Consider the following 19,092-nt stretch of genomic DNA (forward strand, 5'->3'; position numbering starts at 1 on the left):
GGTCATACCTTTGTTCCCTACAGGTTTGTGATACTGAGATGAACTAAGCCTCAGTGTCCTCATCTGTTAAGTGAGAATGATGTGAGGATGAGTAAAGGGTAAAATCTGTATGCAAAGGCAAAGCAAAGATCAGTCAAAATGCTGCTTCCTTTTTACATGCTGACTAAACTTGATAAAGACACTAATCTTATTAGTGAAACCTCAGTCATTCATTTTAGCATGCTTTTGTGCACAGTTTAAATGCTCTGAAATGCTCAAATGGGTAATATTTGGCTCTAGCTGAGGTGCCCCTGACAGAAGACCCTCTGAGCTACCCAGAACAGGCAGAGATGGCTGTGCAAGGCTGCAGTGAACTTTCCAACACAGCCATGCCTTCTCTTTTCTACATTTGTAGCTTGAGGCCTTAACCTTTTATCATTATTTTAATGATGTTTTTATGTTTAATTTAACTGTAACTCACATTAACAGAGTTTTGACTGGTATGTCAGAGGGCTTAAAAACTGAGTTAAAGTCTTTCTAAGAGCTAAAGAATTTGTCAGGTCTGACATGTTTAGTCAAGATGATCCAGTCAGGTGTGGAGATGTTGGAGAGATGGTGCTAGATGGTATTTAATTTGTTCAGGATTTAAGGAGCAGAAATAGACTTGCAGTAGAGTTTTTGCTCCATATTAGCAATAGTTAAGAGGATAATTTATGGCTTTTGTTAAGAATATTAATCAACGCAAAAGTGCCCCTATAAAGCAATTAATTACATATTACGCTTAAGTTATTTTCTGAGGAATACGATCAACCAGAACATTGCATAATTCAGGAAGTATTAATGAAATGCTATACTTCCCTTGTATTGCATAAACACATTATGTTAATGAAAGACAGTTATTAATTTTTTCTATATTCGGAAAATAATATCTTTAGGGGTCAAAAATCTCATTTGTGAGGTTTTTACTAACAGACTTTCTTAAAACATTTTTATCACAAAATTAATAGATGTTTAAGCCAGAAAAATATGCAGTACAAAAAAATTACCATTTTTTTTAATATTTTGAGATATATATCTATAGTTACCCCTTTCTATGAATAATATTAGGATATCATAACTACTAAAACAGATTTCCTCTAAAATATCAGTGGCTTAACATGATAGAATCTTATTTCTCTCTCAGGAGGGGATTGCTAGTGGTGGGATGGCATTTAGGTGGGGCAGTGTGGTGACACTCTGCTCCATGCAGTCATTCAGTGCAGTGCCATTAACGCCTCTGCGTTAATGCCATAACGCCTACTGCGTAAAACTCCAGTAGGAGTTGCTTTGCCATTGACCTCCAGCCAGGAGGAAGAGAGAGAGGGATGACAAGTCAGATGTTTATGTGTTTCAGACCACAAGATAGTGAATATAATTGCCCTTTATACTAGAAAATGTAATTTGGCTATGTGCCCAGCCTGGAGAGGAAACAGGTTTAATGTTCAGATTATTTTATTTGGTATAGGGAATACGTGGGTAAAAAGGCTTATGTACTATACATATTTTGTAATATTGTTTATTTATTCAGCAATATAGCTCAGTTTTTCCTTCTTATTTATATCATCGTTATTTGATTGTGTCACAATTTTAACTTAAGTCAGTTTCTTGCTAAGCATTTTGGTTATTACCAGTTTTCATGAATATATGCAACAGTCTGATGATTTCTCATACCTTTACATACCAACATCGTTGTTTCCTTAAAAATTTTCCAAAAGTGGAATTGCTAAGTCGTAGGATATGTACTGTTGTACTGGTTTTTTGTTTGTTTGTTTGTCTGTTTTTAAGGCATTTTTCTTTCTATTAATGGGATCTGTGGGTGGAAGCTGAAAATTACGATTAGTATCCTTTTTATTTTAGTGTGAATTAAAGCATTAAACATCAAGTACTTACTGAACATATACTCAGTGAGTTGTTTGTGCTATGAATTCAAGAAAAGTAACTAAGATTGTTTTCATTAGAAAATGGTATTCTCTCATTTGACCCAGCAGTCCCATTACTGGGTATATACCCAAAGGATTATAAATCATTCTGCTTTAAAGACACATGCACACGTATGTTTATTGCAGCACTGTTCACAACAGCAAAGACTTGGAACCAACCCAAATGTCCATCAATGATAGACTGGATAAAGAAAATGTGGCTCATATACACCATGGAATAATATGCAGCCATATAAAAGGATGAGTTCATGTCCTTTGGAGGGACATGGATGAAACTGGAAACCATCATTCTCAGCAAATTAACCCAAGAACAGAAAACCGAGCACTGCATGTTCTCACTCATAAGTGGGAGTTGAACAATGAGAACACATGGACACAGGGAGAAGAACATCATACACCAGGCCCTGTCGGTGGGTGGGAGGCTAGGGGAGAGGATAGCATTAGGAGGAATACCTAATGTAGATAATGGGTTGATGGGTGCAGCAAACCACCATGGCACATGTATACCTATGTAAAAAACCTGCACGTTCTGCACATGTATCCCAGAGCTTAAAGTATAATAATAATTAAAAAATGGTATTCTCTTGCATATATTTAACATTAAAAGACAGTTTCAGTTTCCTGCATTTTCCTAATTCGGTAAGTGATGCATTGGTTTTTACTCTGGTTATAGAAGGAAATAAGGAGGGGTTAGGGTGTTTCTTAAAATTATAAAAGATTAGGGGTACTTTATAACAAATACAAATGAAAAATAAGGTATTTAAATTTATTCTTAAAAATTATTGTGAAAATGATTTCAACAAGATTTCCAGGCAAAGGTAAATACATCATAAGATTAGGTAAAGGCAACATAAAATCTGGAGAAGAATAAACACTAGGTTTAAGAACATGGTGAGAGATGACCTCGTAATCATGCACTAGCTTGGGTTTCGTGCATTTCTTGGAAAAACAAGATATACAATAAGATCACTGTTGTCACTATAAGCTGCAAATTCCTCTGGCCAGTAGTAGCCAAAGAGAATGTTAAATTTTGTTCGATTTTAAGCATCAAGAATACTTTTAAAGAGATGTAAAATTGGAGGCATCATATGAACTTTCTAACTTTTGCTTATCATTTTGATAATCATTTTCAAATAGCTACTGATCATTATATGTTCCTTTAGGAACGTAATATTTGAGGCGTGGTGGCTCACACCTGTAATCCCAGCACTTTGGGAGGCCGGGGCAGGCAAATCACAAGGTCAAGAGATGGAGACCATCCTGACCAATATGGTGAAACCCCGTAGCTACTAAAAAGACAAAAATTAGCCGTGCGTGGTGGCGGGCGCCTGTAGCCCCAGCTACTCGGGAGGTTGAGGCAAGAGAATCGCTTGAACCCGGCAGGCAGAAGTTGCAGTGAGCACCGAGATCGCACCACTGCACTCCAGCCTGGTGACAGAGCAAGACAAAGTCTCAAAAAAAAGAAACATAATGTTTGGGTATACTTTAAAACCACATAGATTGATTGTATTTCACTGATAATACATTTTTCCTTCTATTGTTTAAAATTATATTGAGGTTTATCTTTCCTTGTGAAATTATGGATTTCCCAGATTTAGATTTGTTGCCATATTTATGCCTTAAATGGAAATAATTTTTGTAAAATTCATTAATTTTATTCTCATTTATTTTTCCATTATGAGAGATATCAATTTTTAGAGAAAAATAAGACCTTGAGACTTGCTGAGATGTAGTGCCTGCAGAAAAATTATTTCCATAAAATAGAAATAAATAAAATCTGTAATTAGATACATGAGTTATAGGTATGCACGTAGGCACTTCTATTTTATATGTACTTCTATAAACAAATAAATTAATACATTTGCAGAAATCTGAAACTTTTCAGAAACCTACTCTAGTCTCTCCTTATAATGACCTTGTTCAAGCTAAAGTCATAATCGTTTTCAACACTAATAGGTATTCATGCTAAAAGTTAAGATAATTATAAACAACAGCTTCTAAAAAAATCACATGAAAAATGAATTCATGTTTCCTTTAAAGAATCTAAAACAAAATTTTCAATGTCTAAATTTGTCCTACAATTACTGGTTAACTTCAAAGAGTTTTCAAAAATGTATACTTACCTAAGGCCATTTATTCAATGAATTCATCAAGCAGACATTGTGTGTGAGATACAAAACCCACTTTCCTTAAGATTTCATAGTCCACTAAGGAAAATAGACAAGCAAACAGAAAACTATGGCTCAAAATGATAAACGGTGTTGGGGAAGTTCTGAGTATCCTGGGAACATAAAAAGGAGAATTGAACTTACAATACCAAAGAAGGATTCTTGAGGACCAGAGGTCAGAGATTATTTTATATTTGCATTAGTAATAGTCGTATTTCGAAGTATTTAATAATTTGATAATTAGTTTTGAACGTTTCTGAGCTATAACCATTGATAAAGCCTCTTCTGACAATCCAAAAAGGAATACATGCAGCTCTTCAAGTTTCTGAATAAGTGTTATGTAAAGCAGTGAAATATGGTCTATATCGAACCATAGTGGTCCTTTTAGCTTGTTATCTTTTGACATCAATTATTATTGATGTTTCTATTCTAGACAATACTATTTTGCAAATATTATTAAAATATGCACATCCTAAAACTTAAGAAAAATTATACCATATGAATATTCATGATTATGAGAATGTGCAAGAAGTTATGGTTGCTTATATCCAATCCTTTAGTTTATAAGTGATCACAATAAAGCCCAAATAGACTTGAAGTTGCTTAGGTCAAGGTGGATTTGAAAGAATTAAATTAACCTGAGAGAATGTTAGAAAGAACCAGAAAATCTGGAAGCAACCTGCTGTCAGAGTTGCCAGAGGTCAGGAAGACCTCTGTAGGAAGAGGGAGAGTGTCTGTAAAAGACTCCTAACAGCTGGGTTGTAAAAGGTACAGCTGGAGCAGTTGGAAGAGAAAGTGAAAAGGCCTGAAAATGCCAAAGAATGAGGGTAAAATGAGATGTGCCTTGCTCAGAACAATAAGAGAAAGGCAGGAACAGCTGCAAGGTTTGTATCTGAGATGCATGGCAAACCCAGTTGCAGGGAAGGCCTGAATGAACAGCAATGTGAAATGTATATATATATATATGTGTATATATATATGTAGAAGACAATACTTAGGTAGAATTAATATGCTTAGAAAGTAAAGTTCTTAGGTATGAACTGGCAGCAATAAAGATTAAAAGCTGGAGAGTATTGTAGTGACAGGTATTTTGATTATGCTTTTAGGATAGCAACATACTGTAAATACCAAGCTAAGAAATGCTTAGAACTACACTGGCTACCCAAACCAATTATGTTCTGAGTTTGGCATACTGTAACTTCTTAATTGGGGCATTTAAAATATTCCCTAGTCTATTTATACATGGATTGATAGGAAATTCATTTAACTTGCTCTACAAATAGTTTTAAAATATTAAAACATTTCCATAATTTTGAGATATTTCTTATCTTAATTATATAGGGTACGGTAGTCAATTAATTTTTTCTTTCACTATTAACAATGAGCTTTTATGAGATTGCTGCCTGGTGCAAGAGCTGCTGTCAGTCTTTGGGTTATTATAGTTGCTGATATGAATTTAAAAGGAAAATAGTATTAATCCCCCAAAACATCCTTTCTTCAAATTATGTAGCATTTGCCTCTTTTTTTTTTCACTGCATAATATAGTCTGGCAAAAAGTAAGTGTGATCTTAATTGTTAGACTTGTTTATTCCAGGGAGGAGCCAATGGAGCACTTATGGTAATTAACATATTTTGTCTGGTCTTCTCATTTTGTTAATGATATCTTATTGAAGGCTGAGCAGTAATTACTGCCCACTGAGGTACATACGCTGAAACAAATTAGTGGCCAATGACCAATAATGATTACACTCGTAATTATCTACTGTGAAATATCAGAAAAAATTGAAATTAAAAATAAAGTTATTTGAAGCTAACATTAAACTGTTTTGTTAAACTATGCTAAAATCATTTTAACAACTCAACAAAGAAATGATATACCACAACTTTATCATCACTTCCACCATTTTCATATTAATTTACAAGAAAATTTATTTTTCCAATTTTTTACGTTTTTACCCAATGGGATACAAAAGTAAAAGTGGACAAAATAGGACACAGTTTATATTCACTTTCAGGTACGGCTTTTAGGCATTTGGAGCACTTTTACTTTAAGATCGACAACATAATTTTTCAGTGATTTCAAGAAGTAATTTTCTAGACCAGAAAACAGTATTTCCTCTTTTTTCCTTTCTAAGAGAAGATTTTTTCCCCCAACTCCTTCTTGTTATCTATCTATGCATAAGAAATGCTGGGATACTTACCACTTTAAACAACTTTAATACTTTTTATTGCTCAAACTTTATCTCATGGGTTTATCAAAATAAATCATAATCTTCCTATAACACTGCCTACTATAATTTGGGGTAGAGGGTGATGATAGATGTTCCCAAAGTTTCTGTACGATACAATTTGACTGGTAAAGTTCAGCAGCTTGAAACTCCTCTTTTTAAAAATTCTACCAGCAACTTCAGCACATATATTTCACATGTGGAAAAAAAATGATAAACTTTAGCTGAGAATTAACATAGTGCACTATTGGCATTCTTTGGACTGGAATGTAGGAGGTCTGGGACATAAATCTGTGTCACTAGTTAGCTGGACTCATTGGTTCTGGGCCTTGGTTTTCTGACCTGAGAAATGGGAGCTTTCTACTAGATTATCTCCAATGTCACTCATAGCTTTAATGTTCCATAATAAGTGTTGTAATAAGGATCACAGGATACTGGGAATTATTTTTCTTTTTTCTGGTTAAGTCATTGTTTGAAAACATCTTATTAAGAACTTTAGGTAATTTTAATTACTTAGAGTTCAGTTTGTAGAGTCAAATTTTCTTGTCTGTAATTTTTAGGCCTCATCAGATAATTAAGGTATAGAATAGACTTCTATGTTTTTGTTCACTGAATGGGAAAACTAACCCTAGCATCTAAACCTGGATAACTAGCTTAAATATATACAATTTTTAAAATAAATATGATTATTAGGTAAAATTGTTAATAAATGTAATGATTTCATTTATTACGGTGTTTTGTTTCTTATGAGAATTTGAGTTTCTATGGGATCAGAATTCAATTTTTACATAGTTTTGTACACTGACTTATTACACATAAGACTGCAATAAAGATTTGTTAAAATAAAAAAAATGTTAAAAAAAATTTGGACTGCATGTTGCTATGTTGCTTTAAATTGTTTTAAGTTTCGAATATCTTCTTTTCTTTAAATTAGAAATGGACTTTTTATAAGATAAATGTTTTACAATGAAGCAATTAAAGCTTGATTCTTTGAGTTAAGGTTTATTATTTGGATATGGATATCACACTGGAATTCTGATCTCACTGTTATGAGCAGAATATCACATCCAAATTCCTTTTTTTCATGTATGAGGAAATTGGGCTTAACGAGGATACAAATTGCTAGATTATTATTAGCCAAAATTTCTGCCCTAGAGATTTTAGTCTGTCTACTAAAGTTTATCATTGTCTTCTTTAGGACCCACTAGCAAAAGACGAGAGTTGTTATCCAACTTCAAGATATCTCAAGACTTCTGGCTGATTTTAATTTTTCCTTTCAGTTCATGGGAATGGGTCATGTACGCCTGGCTGAACTTGGTTTAGATTTTTGACAGTTTTTTATTTGTGTCCCATTTGGATGTTTTTCAAAATGTCCAGACTATTCACACTACATCTGAATAAGCACTACCCACTGGTTTAATTCAAATTGTCTGGCATACTTCTAATTAGTATTGTTAATGCTTACAGATTATTATTAATAAAATAGAGTGTTGCGCCTGGAGTTTACTGGAGAAATGATTAGAAGCTTAAAAGAAAAATTTAAGCTTTTAAAAATTGATTTTAATAGAAAATTCGTGGTTGGAGTACAACAAGAAATGAGAAGTAGCCAAAATAACTATCTCTTATGATGTAATTCCCAATCTGAAATTTTAGCAGTAATCCTTTAATATATTTAGACTTAGCATCACTGGCAAACTGAAAGTTATAGAGATGTATATGGAGAATACTTAGAAGCCAGTTTTGCTATACCAATAAGTAGCAAATTTCAATTATGTCCAAATTCAGTATATGCCTGCACATCAGTACGTATTTTAGCAACTAAAAAAGCCGTTTGCAATAATATTAAGTTATAAATGGTTTCCAGTTCTAACTTCCTCAGTAGTGAGTGAAAAATACAACAGATTATAAAAATATTATCTAGAAGTATGCTGGAAAAATACATGTTTATGTGTCTACCTCTGAAATAATGGAGTGTTTCTCTTCATTTTTCTCAAGACCATTTAAGGAAAGTTATTTAAGAAGCAAATAAAACAAGAACCTGAAATTTATTTAATTTTAAAAAGTATGACTTTATAAAAGTGAGGTTGTGGGCACTTACTCCACCGTCACGTTTTCTACTAAACTGTGCATCATGAACTTAAGCAAGTGGATTAATCAGTTAGAGGCTCATATTTTTAAAAATCCGATGTTTTATATTTTTCGTGTTTGGAGCATTAGTGAAGTTTTTCAAAAACCATTTGCTACATGTATAACTGTGTTAATAGTTTTGATTTATATCCATACCTTTATAAATTCTCCTAAAATGTATATGAGCATTTACAATTGAAATGCCCATATTTACAACTGAAAAATTTAAGACGTATGTACATATACCTGGTACACTAAAAAATTCAAAGGAATAAATTACTTTCCTTATTTTGCTCACAAATGTAAAAGAATTCCTACTATGTCTTTTTCCTCATTGATCTGTATATTGGAATTGTGGTCGTAAGAATATCATGTTCATTATTTTGTTTTGGAAATATTTCAACATCTCTATTCAAGGACTGACTGGATGGTGTTTACAGAGGCTTTTTAAGGCATCTGTTCTTAGCCACAGCTGAGTGGGGCCCACCGTGCTGACTGGAAGCATCCACCTAGAATTTGTTGAATTAAGTCCTTGCACCTGGATATAATTGTTGTGCTGCTGTGCTGGGGTTTTCTTAAGCTACTGGTAAAACAAATTAGCTCAATTTAAACTGGCATCCAGTAGAGAAGCAACAACTCACCTCATATAATGTTTTCCAAATAATTATTTTTGTATTGCCGGGTTTACCTCATGAATATTTTCCTGAGGGTTGGTTGAGAAAAAATGTTTTTAAACTAGAGATGTGATGAAAATTCTGCTCATGTTATAGGCTTTGATATTATTGCAGTATAATTAAGATATGGATAAATATGTGATCATAATTTCAGTTAAGCTGGATTATTCCCCTTGCTAAATAAAACATAAATTCAGATATTTAGTTGTGAGTTAGAGCTGAAGAAATATCCTCATATCCGTATTTAAGTTTCATTAGCCATTGTCATATTTGCTGTGGACTTAATGAGATAACTATTTTTACAGGCAGAAAAGATGCACGTAAGGATCCTGATCAGCTGAAGACAAGATTCATTTATGTTTGTCAGTAGAGCTTGTCATCTCATTTGGTTATGCATGTTTTCAGTCATTTACCCTCGGCAATTAAATATACAAGCTTTCTGGAAATCCAGTAAATTTTAAATTTTAGTAGCTGTTAAGAATGGAACTGGTGCATATGGGCATAGGAGACTAATAACCATATATACTTCTTTGTGCATTAATTACTTATGCACCTAATACAAAAATCATGGGCACCAAGTGAGTGCCAGGCAGAATTCTTAGCACTGAGGGCACAGCTGGGAAGCATGGGAAATTCCTGCCTTCCTGACGTTTACATTTTAACTGGAGAGACAGACAAAAAATAAAATAAAGTAGAAAGAAAGACAGAAAGAAAGAAAGAAAGAAAGAAAAGCAGAAAGACAAAGAAAGAAAAAGAAAGAAAGAAAGGCAGAAAGAAAGAAAGACAAAGAAAAAGAAAGAAAGAAAGAAAAAGAAAGAAAGAAGGAAGGAAAGAAAGAAAAAGAAACAATATAATTTCAGTGAGTGTTATATTCTATGAAGAACATAATGTGAGCTAGAGTATGGAGGAAAGGTACAACTAGATAGTTTAGACAGAAGGGCTTCTCTGAGAAAGTTTTCATGTATCAATAAACACATATGCTACCTGCTTTTATATAACGTTTATTTCTTAATATGAGTTTGTATTTGCAATGCCTTGCACAATGTTTAGCATAAAATGAAAGAAAAATGCTCTTTGTAATTGGAGATAGAAGGCAACTAGCATCTTGAAAAGTCTGTGCACAGATGTAGGGGCATATATGTAAAAGGCTGTTGATATTATTGTTTTGCCAAATATAACATAGACAACACAACAGCCCAATATTATAAAATGGTCTATTACAAAGGTTTGGATATAAAGCCCTCCAGAGTCCTTTTTAATCACTGTCTTCAAAAATTGTTACTTCTTCTTCTTTCATTATAATTCATACATATTTCTGTTGTAGTGCGTCCCACATTGCATTGACATTAGTTATATACAAATATATATTTCTTTCTAGATTTTTCTCCTTGACAGTGTTTCTCCTTTAACATCTTTGTGTTTCCAAGCAAATCAAATTCATTTTGATAGAAGTGTGTGATAGTGGGGATTTTACTTTATTTCAGTTACAATGTTCTGACCTGATTACATGGGAATTTTTCACTTATATGTTGATGTTCCGAGAGAAAAATATTGTCTTTAAGTGGCAGAGGTTACCAAATTCCAGCAAACCAGCTAGCTGACTTGTGCTTATTGCTCGTAGAAAACATTGTAGCTAAGTTGATTAGCAATGACAACACTACTGCTGCTGCTGGAAATATCTACCATTTTTTCAGCCGTTTCCAGTGTTAGCTATTGGTCACTACTTACATTGTTCTATCAAATCCTGACAACTATCCTATCAGATAGGCATTTATTGACCCACTTTATAAATGTGTAATTGAAACTCAGAGAGAATAAAAAACTGCCTGGTCACCGGCCTTGTCATAATATTATGTGTGCTGAGTTATATGAAGTTTATTATATATAATAAAAATACTATAAATTTCAAATTAAAAATTTATAAAATGGCTACTTTATATATCTAATATGTGTGTTGTTATATGGCAATGGGATATTCTTTTGACTGTTTAGTGGAGAATGGGTGTGAAGTGTCAGGGATGTGTATTTTGCTAAAGTTTGGGATGGGTGTGCGTGCATACATATCATGTGTAAGTATTTGCATAGTTATTTGATGTTATTGGCTTTGAGCTGAGTAGCACTCACTATTATTCCTCTCTACAAAAGGAACTTTGGAGGACAAGGGCCATTTCTTGTTATCTCTGTGGCCTCAATGATACAATGTAACTAAATGCTTGTTAAAAAAAAACAACAAAATTTAACAAAGCAATTTCATCACTAAGGCGATACATAGCATAGGAGCCCCTAAGAATTTTACTTTCTTCAAATTTATAAAACAGCATCAATAACAGGAGAAAACAACAAATAAATAGCTCTTGTTATTTTTATTTTAAAATATCGGTGGAGTTTTATTTTGATTACAAGACTTGATCTTCAAAATTAAGTAAAAGTGTATTTTTATCTTCCTATGGAATGATGAACGTGAAGGCCAGTCCCCACTGTTGGTAATTTATTTTATGGTTATGTGTCTACAGGTACATAGAAAGTAGAACATACTCAAAATGCTTTGTACAGTTTATACATATTTGATTCTTGCAGCTCAAAGTGAAGAAATGGTCTAGATATAAACGTAGGTGACTTGAATACAAAATATTACTATTATGTGATTTTGTATTTCAGATATTAGATAAAACAAGAATGTGATTATTTATGTAATAGGGTCAACTTCAGTAGTTACACAGCAATTTACTGAGCACAGAGTAAAAAAATATTTAGTCCACAATTTCTATTAATTAAGAGTAGAAGATGATTTTTAGTAGAAGCTCCTTATATATTGTATGGTACAAGTCTAAAATTCTCAGAGTTAAAGAAATGAGCTTTATGAACATGTGCTTATTCTGTTTCTCTTATTTTTTCTGGGGGAACACTTAGTTCATTCTATGGAGTTAAGGCCACCCCTGAAGTGATCTCTCACAGAACTATGTGCTGCTTCAGGTAACCCAGTGAAAGCAGGTCTCTCACAGTTCTAATATTTTTGATAAATTCATATATAGACCAAAATGTGAATGTGACGTGACTTTCAATTCCCCAAATTATCCGATCTAATCTTAGTGTTCCAAGTGTAACTCTGAAGGGAAATTAAATCGTATTTTGTTGAAAGATAGTATTGTAGAGACTTTCTATAAGGCTCTAGAAGTTACCTGTCTGTCATGAAAGATTTGCTTTTATGGGACTGAATGATATATTGTAGATTTCATAGAAAACTCTATGTTTTCAAATTTTTGATGTCCCAAATTTAATTTCACCAACTGATACCCATGGAGTGTTCATACTGAATTGATATGGGGAGAGATAACTGGCAGTGAAGAGGCGAACAATAATCTAGTTGCTCCAGGCATCTGTGATTTTTCCTACTTATTTATTATTTCAGGTGCTCTACATTTTGCTTTTAAAACAAACTGTTTTAATTCTATTGATTTCTCTACATCTCTGCTTGTACCAGCTACCATCTTCTGTCACTTGGACTGCATGCTGACTTCCCTGCCTCTAGCCTCCCACTTTAAATGCCCTGACATTCATTCTCCATACAGGAGGCAAAATTTTTTTTATAGTGTAACTCAAATTATGTCTCTCCCTCTTTAAAAGGCTTTCAAGGCTTTATTTATAATTGCCCAAACTGAAAATAATACAAATGTTCAAATCATAATAATTCGAACAATAGAATTCTTTCAGCAATCATGAGCTGATACATACCAGAACATCGGTGAGTCTGAAAGGCATTATGCTAAGTAAGAGAAGCAAGACAAAAAAGCTACATGATTCCATTTATATTACATTTTGGAAAAACTGTAGGGACAGAATCAGACCAGTAGTTGCTAGGGGGTGGTGGATGCAAGAGAACTTTTTGGTGTGAGGTAGATGATCTATTTCTTGATTGTGACAGTTGCACATCCTTATGCATTTATCTATAATCATCAGTTTTACATGCAAAGAGTGAATTTTAATACATTAATATATGATGTGACATATTTGTATGTATCTGTCCCTGTCACACACACATACACACACTCTGACACAGACACAAACACACAAACACGTATATGTATAGAGAGAGTTCCAATCCTATAGAATGCATTGTATCCCCCTAGAAATATAAGTAGGAAAATAAACACGTTTTCATAAAGTGCCTCCCTTTAACTCCAAGAATTGTACATATGTATTGTAGACTGTGAGGAGCTTTTGCCCCAAATTATGTACATGAGGTACATTATACCCCAATAATTGTGACTTAAGCATCAAAAAGCATTCAATGGCCTTCCTGTACTTAGACTGAAGCTCCATAGCCCTAACTGTGATCTAGGAGGCCTCTTGTGACCTTGCTTCTGCCTGCCCTTCACCTGTTTTCTCCCACTACCTCTCATTGTTCTAGATTATTTAGTAAGTTTTCTTAGATGTTTGATATTTAACTTTCAAAGCAATAATTAGCATTCAAAAGTAACACTTAATATTTGTTGAGGATTTAAAATGTGAAATTATATATTAACAATTCCTTGAAACAATACCTATATTTTCTCTTAAAAATTAAAATCCTTATCTACAAACTATATCTGTCATAATAGGCATCTTGATTTTTTGTTCATGGAAAGTGAAGAGAAGAGTCAGTAATTTTAAATATCAGAGGGGGTGTTCAACTTAGACAATGTCTAGTTATTTTCTGTCAGTTAAACATAATATAGGATGAACTTATACTATATTAATTAATGACACAAATGATTTTTTATATCTATTATGTAACAGGACACATAAAGGGGGCATTTTCACTTTATAAATATACAAGGATTGAATTTCATTAAGTAATACACTCTTCTATTTTATTTACAAATATAATTTAACATACAATCCCTCATAGTCAACTATGGACTGTATGTATGACAGCGGTCCCATAAGATTTTAGTGCTGTATTTTTACTGTACCTTTTCTATGTTTAGATACACAGATACTTACCTTTGGGTTGCGATTACCTATGATATCCAGGAGAGTAACATGCTGTACGGGTTTGTCGCCTAGGAGCAATAGGCTATACCAAATAGCCTAGGTGTGTAGTGGGCTATACCAGATACGTTTGTACGAGTATACTCTATACTATGTTTGTACAATGAGGAAAGTGCCTAATGACACATTTTTTAGAATGTATATCTGTAGTTAAGTGACACGTGATTGTACATATATTTCAGAAATATGCAATACACCTTGTGTATTGAATGTGAGTCACTGCACAAATAAATAGCAAGTACAACTTATAATGGGAGAGAGACTGAATATAGAAAACACACATTTACACCCACAAAAAATTTATTCAGTTTAATGAAAAATACAGTTTTCTAAAAGTGGGAACATGTAAAAGTAAAAGTTTAGTTAACATATGTCTAAATTAGATTTATAAAGCTTCTATAAATGCATTAAAACAGATTCATATCAATCATTAAAATATCTCAAAAAATCAGATCATATATATTATCTGATAGTGTACCATATTACATTGGTCACCTTTACATACTATGCCTCCCAGGAGTATTTCAGAACTGGACAAAATTTTCAACTCATGTGAGAATTAGCAAAATACAAATTGAGCCCATAATGGTATTATGGAATTTTAATTTTCTAAAATTTTCCATTAACTATTTCCTTCCTTCCCTCCCTCCCTCCCTCCCTCCCTCCCTCCCTCCCTTCCTTCCTTCCCTCCTTCCTTTCTTCCTTCCTTCCTTCCCTCCTTCCTTCCTTGCTTCCCTCCCTCCCTTCCTTCCTTGCTTCCCTCCCTCCCTTCCTTGCTTCCCTCCCTCCCTTCCTTCCTTCCCTCCCTCCAATTCTCACTCCTCTTTACCCTTCCATTTTTTCTTATGCTCACTTATTACAGTCACTGAAACAGGTTTCCAGTTTATGGATCTGGGATATCTTCAATTCACCTGAAATTTTTGCTATTCTGCATGGATATAGTAAATATACAGACCACTGGCTAGCCTTAGTCCCAGAATTTATTTCTTTTCTCTTAGTTAATTTCCTTTTAAGGTCCAAGAACAGGAAAACATTACTCAGGGAACATCTTGTGCAATGATGCCACATCCATCACTTAACTAAGAGCTTGTTTTCAACTTTCTGAACCAGCGGGGTGACCTTATGTTCCCAAGAGAGAGCCTAAAATGCACGGGGCAAAACTCTGCCTCTTGAAATGGCTTTTGGTGTTACAGATGTTCAGGTGACTGACTGATGGTTTCCTCCCTCTGTATGACAGCTCCTGGGAAGCTCTAGGATGTGACTTTAAACTGGAATGACTCTCAGGAGCTAGGTTTGATATGGCACAATCTCAAGGCATCGCTAAGTCTGAAGTTCTTCCAGCAGGTCTGGTGAGCTCTAAAACTTTCCTGGCAAACCCATCTACTCTGACAGCAGAAACAGAGAAACAAAAATAAGGGAAATATCAAAGTTAAGGCCTTCCTGGGTGTAGTATAACATACTGGTTAAAAGCTGTAGTTCTGAGGTTGAGATTGTTTGGGTACAATTCCTAATTCCACCACTGCTGGTTGCACAATCAGGGCATCAATTTTCTCATTTATGGTAATAAGAATATAATGATGATAATAATAATAATACTTATATTCAATGGAATTACCGTGAAGATTAAATTAAATTAACACAGCCTAATGCAAAATAAACATTAACTAAATGTTATCTGCTAGTATTGTTGTTATTGCTATTATACTGTTATTCTAAGCCTCAGCAGATAATTTGGCCACAATTGAGTAACTACTAGGGATTTTCTTGTATTATCAATTGTACAAACAATTTATAGAACAGTTGTGATAAATATACCTAAGGAGGCTGGGCATAGTGGCTCACGCCTGTAATCCTGGTACTTTGGGCGGCTGAAGGGGGAGGGTTGCTTGAGGCCAGGATTTCAAGACCAGCCAGGGCAACACAGAGAGACTTTGTCTTTACAAAAATTTTAAAAATTAGCTGGGTATTGTGGCACACACCTGTAGTCCTTGCTACCAGAGAGGATCACTTTAGCCCAGGAGTTTGCAGCTACAGTGAGCCATGATTATGCCACTGCACTCCAGTCCAGAAGACAGAGCGAGATCCTGTCTCTAAAAAAAAAAGAAAAAGAGTAAGAAGTTAAGAAAATTATTTTAAAATACATGTGGGTGCTAGAATTTACAATATTCATCACCAGTGTGTATGGAGACAGGAAAATGTTGTGTCTTGAGTCAATTTTTATTAAGTTTTGTGCAAAAACATCTCATTTGCTTGGTTTTATAATTAGATAAAATATTCAAGGGCACAAAAATATTACTTAAAGGAGGAGGCAGCTTAAGAAGTAAGCCAATATATATTATATTTTCCTAGGATAATATTCTGTAAGAAATTAGATTAGATGAGAAAAATAAAATTTCAGATTTCACTTGGCATTTTGTAACCCTGCTTACACAAAATGTTAAAAACAAACAAAAATTTTACCTATCTCTTTTTATTGCACATACTTTCTCTGGTAAATTCTATGCCAGATGTAGAAAGCAAATTATTAAAAATACAACTTCCAGCAAATAGAAAGGCAATTATCGCTATACTGTTTTAATATAAAATCTGAGATAAATTTTCAATGAAAAATATTTATCATTTTTATGATATCTATTTCCTCATCTTCCTCTTTTCCTTTATTATTATTATGGTATTATCGCTGCAATTCATAGAAATGACACATTGCTAAATGGCAGTGAACACTGAACAAAGGTAAAAGAAAATTAATTTATGCAGGAAAATGAGCTAGAAAAGCAGAAAGACCCTTTTCTACATAGTAAATACATTATTTGTAGAAATCATTTTTACTTGCTAAGTATTTCCAGGCATGCAAATAACTGTTATTCTCAACTGTCTTTTCTATGTCTTGGCCAAACTAAACCTCAAAGGACAAGCAGCTCAGAGATTAACGAATGCTTCTCAGCTGTCCTAGAAAAGTGCTGTCGGCAAGTCTGAAGAGTTTCCCAGAAGCCCTGAAAGGATGCAATAGCATCGTTTAGCAGAAAGAAACAGCCCTGGATTAATGTTCTTTTGGGATTCATCTTCTGGCTTGGTGATTTTGGGGAAGTTACTTATCTTCTTCCATTTATTCACATATATAATGAGAGGAGTAATACTTACCTTACCAACTTTTCTGTGAGAAGCAAAAAATAAAATAAAATAAAATAAAAAAAAATAAAAATAAAATTGTTAAATATTTGCTATGTGTAAAATGCTTATTCCTTTAAAGTTTTCATGTCAGTTAAAACATGTTATTGGCTTGAATCCTGATAAAAACATGTTATTGGCTTGAATCCTGACTCAAGAATGGAAATAGTAATTGTGCCTGCCATTCAGGGTGGCACAGTTATTTCCATTGGTTCAGGGTGGTGGGGTGGGAGCTGCTAGATAGAACAGGTGGAGCAATTCTTGATACATTTTAGTGTTTTTTGTTACTACTAATCCACCGACTCTTGTTTTCGCTCAGAAGCAGATAAAATGGACATATTTATTATAGACTGAAAAAATGATAAATGAGATTAATTTTAAAAATAAAATGAAAAGGAGAATAATTGTTTATGAATGTATGATTATAAGTTCTGAATGTATGATTTATAAGTTCTGCATGTATGCATAATAAAATCATTTAAATTACAGGACTATTAACTGCACGAAGTAATTTTGATCATTTGGATTTATGTGTTCCTTGGACAGTCTTAAACGAAAACAAACGTGATGGCTTTTGAGAATTTGACTTTGACTGGAAGTGTTTTTAATTGGAGAGTCTTCTGCATTAGCTGATGGAGTTAATTTCCCTAAGATCTTCAATAACTAGTTCATGTAGCACTAGCTAGTTGGAATCTGAGAATTCAGGGACATTCTTTATTATCTTAAGTAAAAAAATTGTGTTTCATGATATATGTAAAATGTGCAAGCTCATATACTCTTTAAGATGGGATGAAAAAGTATGGTTTTATTGTACATTAGAATACTGGGTTTTCTGATATAGTACTTCCCAGATGTTAGCAGCTGCAATGAAGATAATAAAATCAAGCACAATAAAGTATTTCTTGGGTCAAGTTGGAGAAACACAAGATTAATCAAAACTCTAAAATGAGGCTTTCATTGCAGCATTTCTCAGAATCTTTACTATGCCAAGGTGTATTGAGAATCTTTAAGGATGTTGGCGATATGTTTGCTATGTTTTCTAATATTTGATCATCAAATCATTTTCTTAAGACGTTATTGTTAGGAATATATTTTGGAAAGTACTGGGCTGGAAGATCATTATGTTTTCTTGTCTTCATTTTTTAAATTAGGGAAAACAAAATTCATACAAATTCTAAGATGGCATATGAGTTTAGAATTTTCCACCACATATTCACCTTGCTTGATCAATTCCATTGGGGACATTCTTGTATAGCGATCTTACAATGCAATTTCTAATGATAAGAGATTGTGGCTCCTGGCTTTTCTCTTTCTTCCTTCTAGCATTTTAAAAGTGTGGTTATCCCATATGTTAGGTCCAGAAAAATGTTGGGTTTTCTTCTGAGAATACCTGATCTGGATAATGGAGAACTAGATCAAAGTGGCATCTGGGATTTTTTTTTTTAATTTTATTATACTTAAGCTCTGGGGTACATGTGCAGAACGTGCAGGTTTGTTACATAGGTAACTACGTGCCATGGTGATTTGCTGCACTCATCAACCTGTCATCTAAATTAGGTATTTCTTCTAATGCTATCCCTCCCCCTGCCTCCCACCCTTTGACAGGCCCTGGTGTGTGATGTTCCCCTCCCTGTGTCCATGTGTTCTCATTGTTCAACTTCCACTTAAGAGTGAGAACATGCAGTGTTTGGTTTTCTGTTCTTGTGTGAGTTTGCTGAGAATGATGGTTTCCAACTTT

The 19,092-nt window shown here is 33.7% G+C and overlaps 1 long non-coding RNA gene across 1 annotated transcript in view; it reads left to right on the top strand.

Moving 5' to 3' along the window:
• LOC115837271 overlaps positions 1–17,823 on the top strand; it is an 89,381-nt gene extending 71,558 nt beyond the window's left edge. Inside the window, exons 2-3 of the long non-coding RNA XR_004032325.1 lie at positions 15,424–15,535; positions 17,096–17,823. This is a non-coding gene — a long non-coding RNA (uncharacterized LOC115837271). The remainder of the gene's footprint in view (positions 1–15,423; positions 15,536–17,095) is intronic.
• Positions 17,824–19,092: the final 1,269 nt, after the last annotated feature.

The sequence above is a fragment of the Nomascus leucogenys genome, chromosome 11, assembly GCF_006542625.1.
Source record: "Nomascus leucogenys isolate Asia chromosome 11, Asia_NLE_v1, whole genome shotgun sequence".
Classification (NCBI taxonomy): domain Eukaryota; kingdom Metazoa; phylum Chordata; class Mammalia; order Primates; family Hylobatidae; genus Nomascus; species Nomascus leucogenys.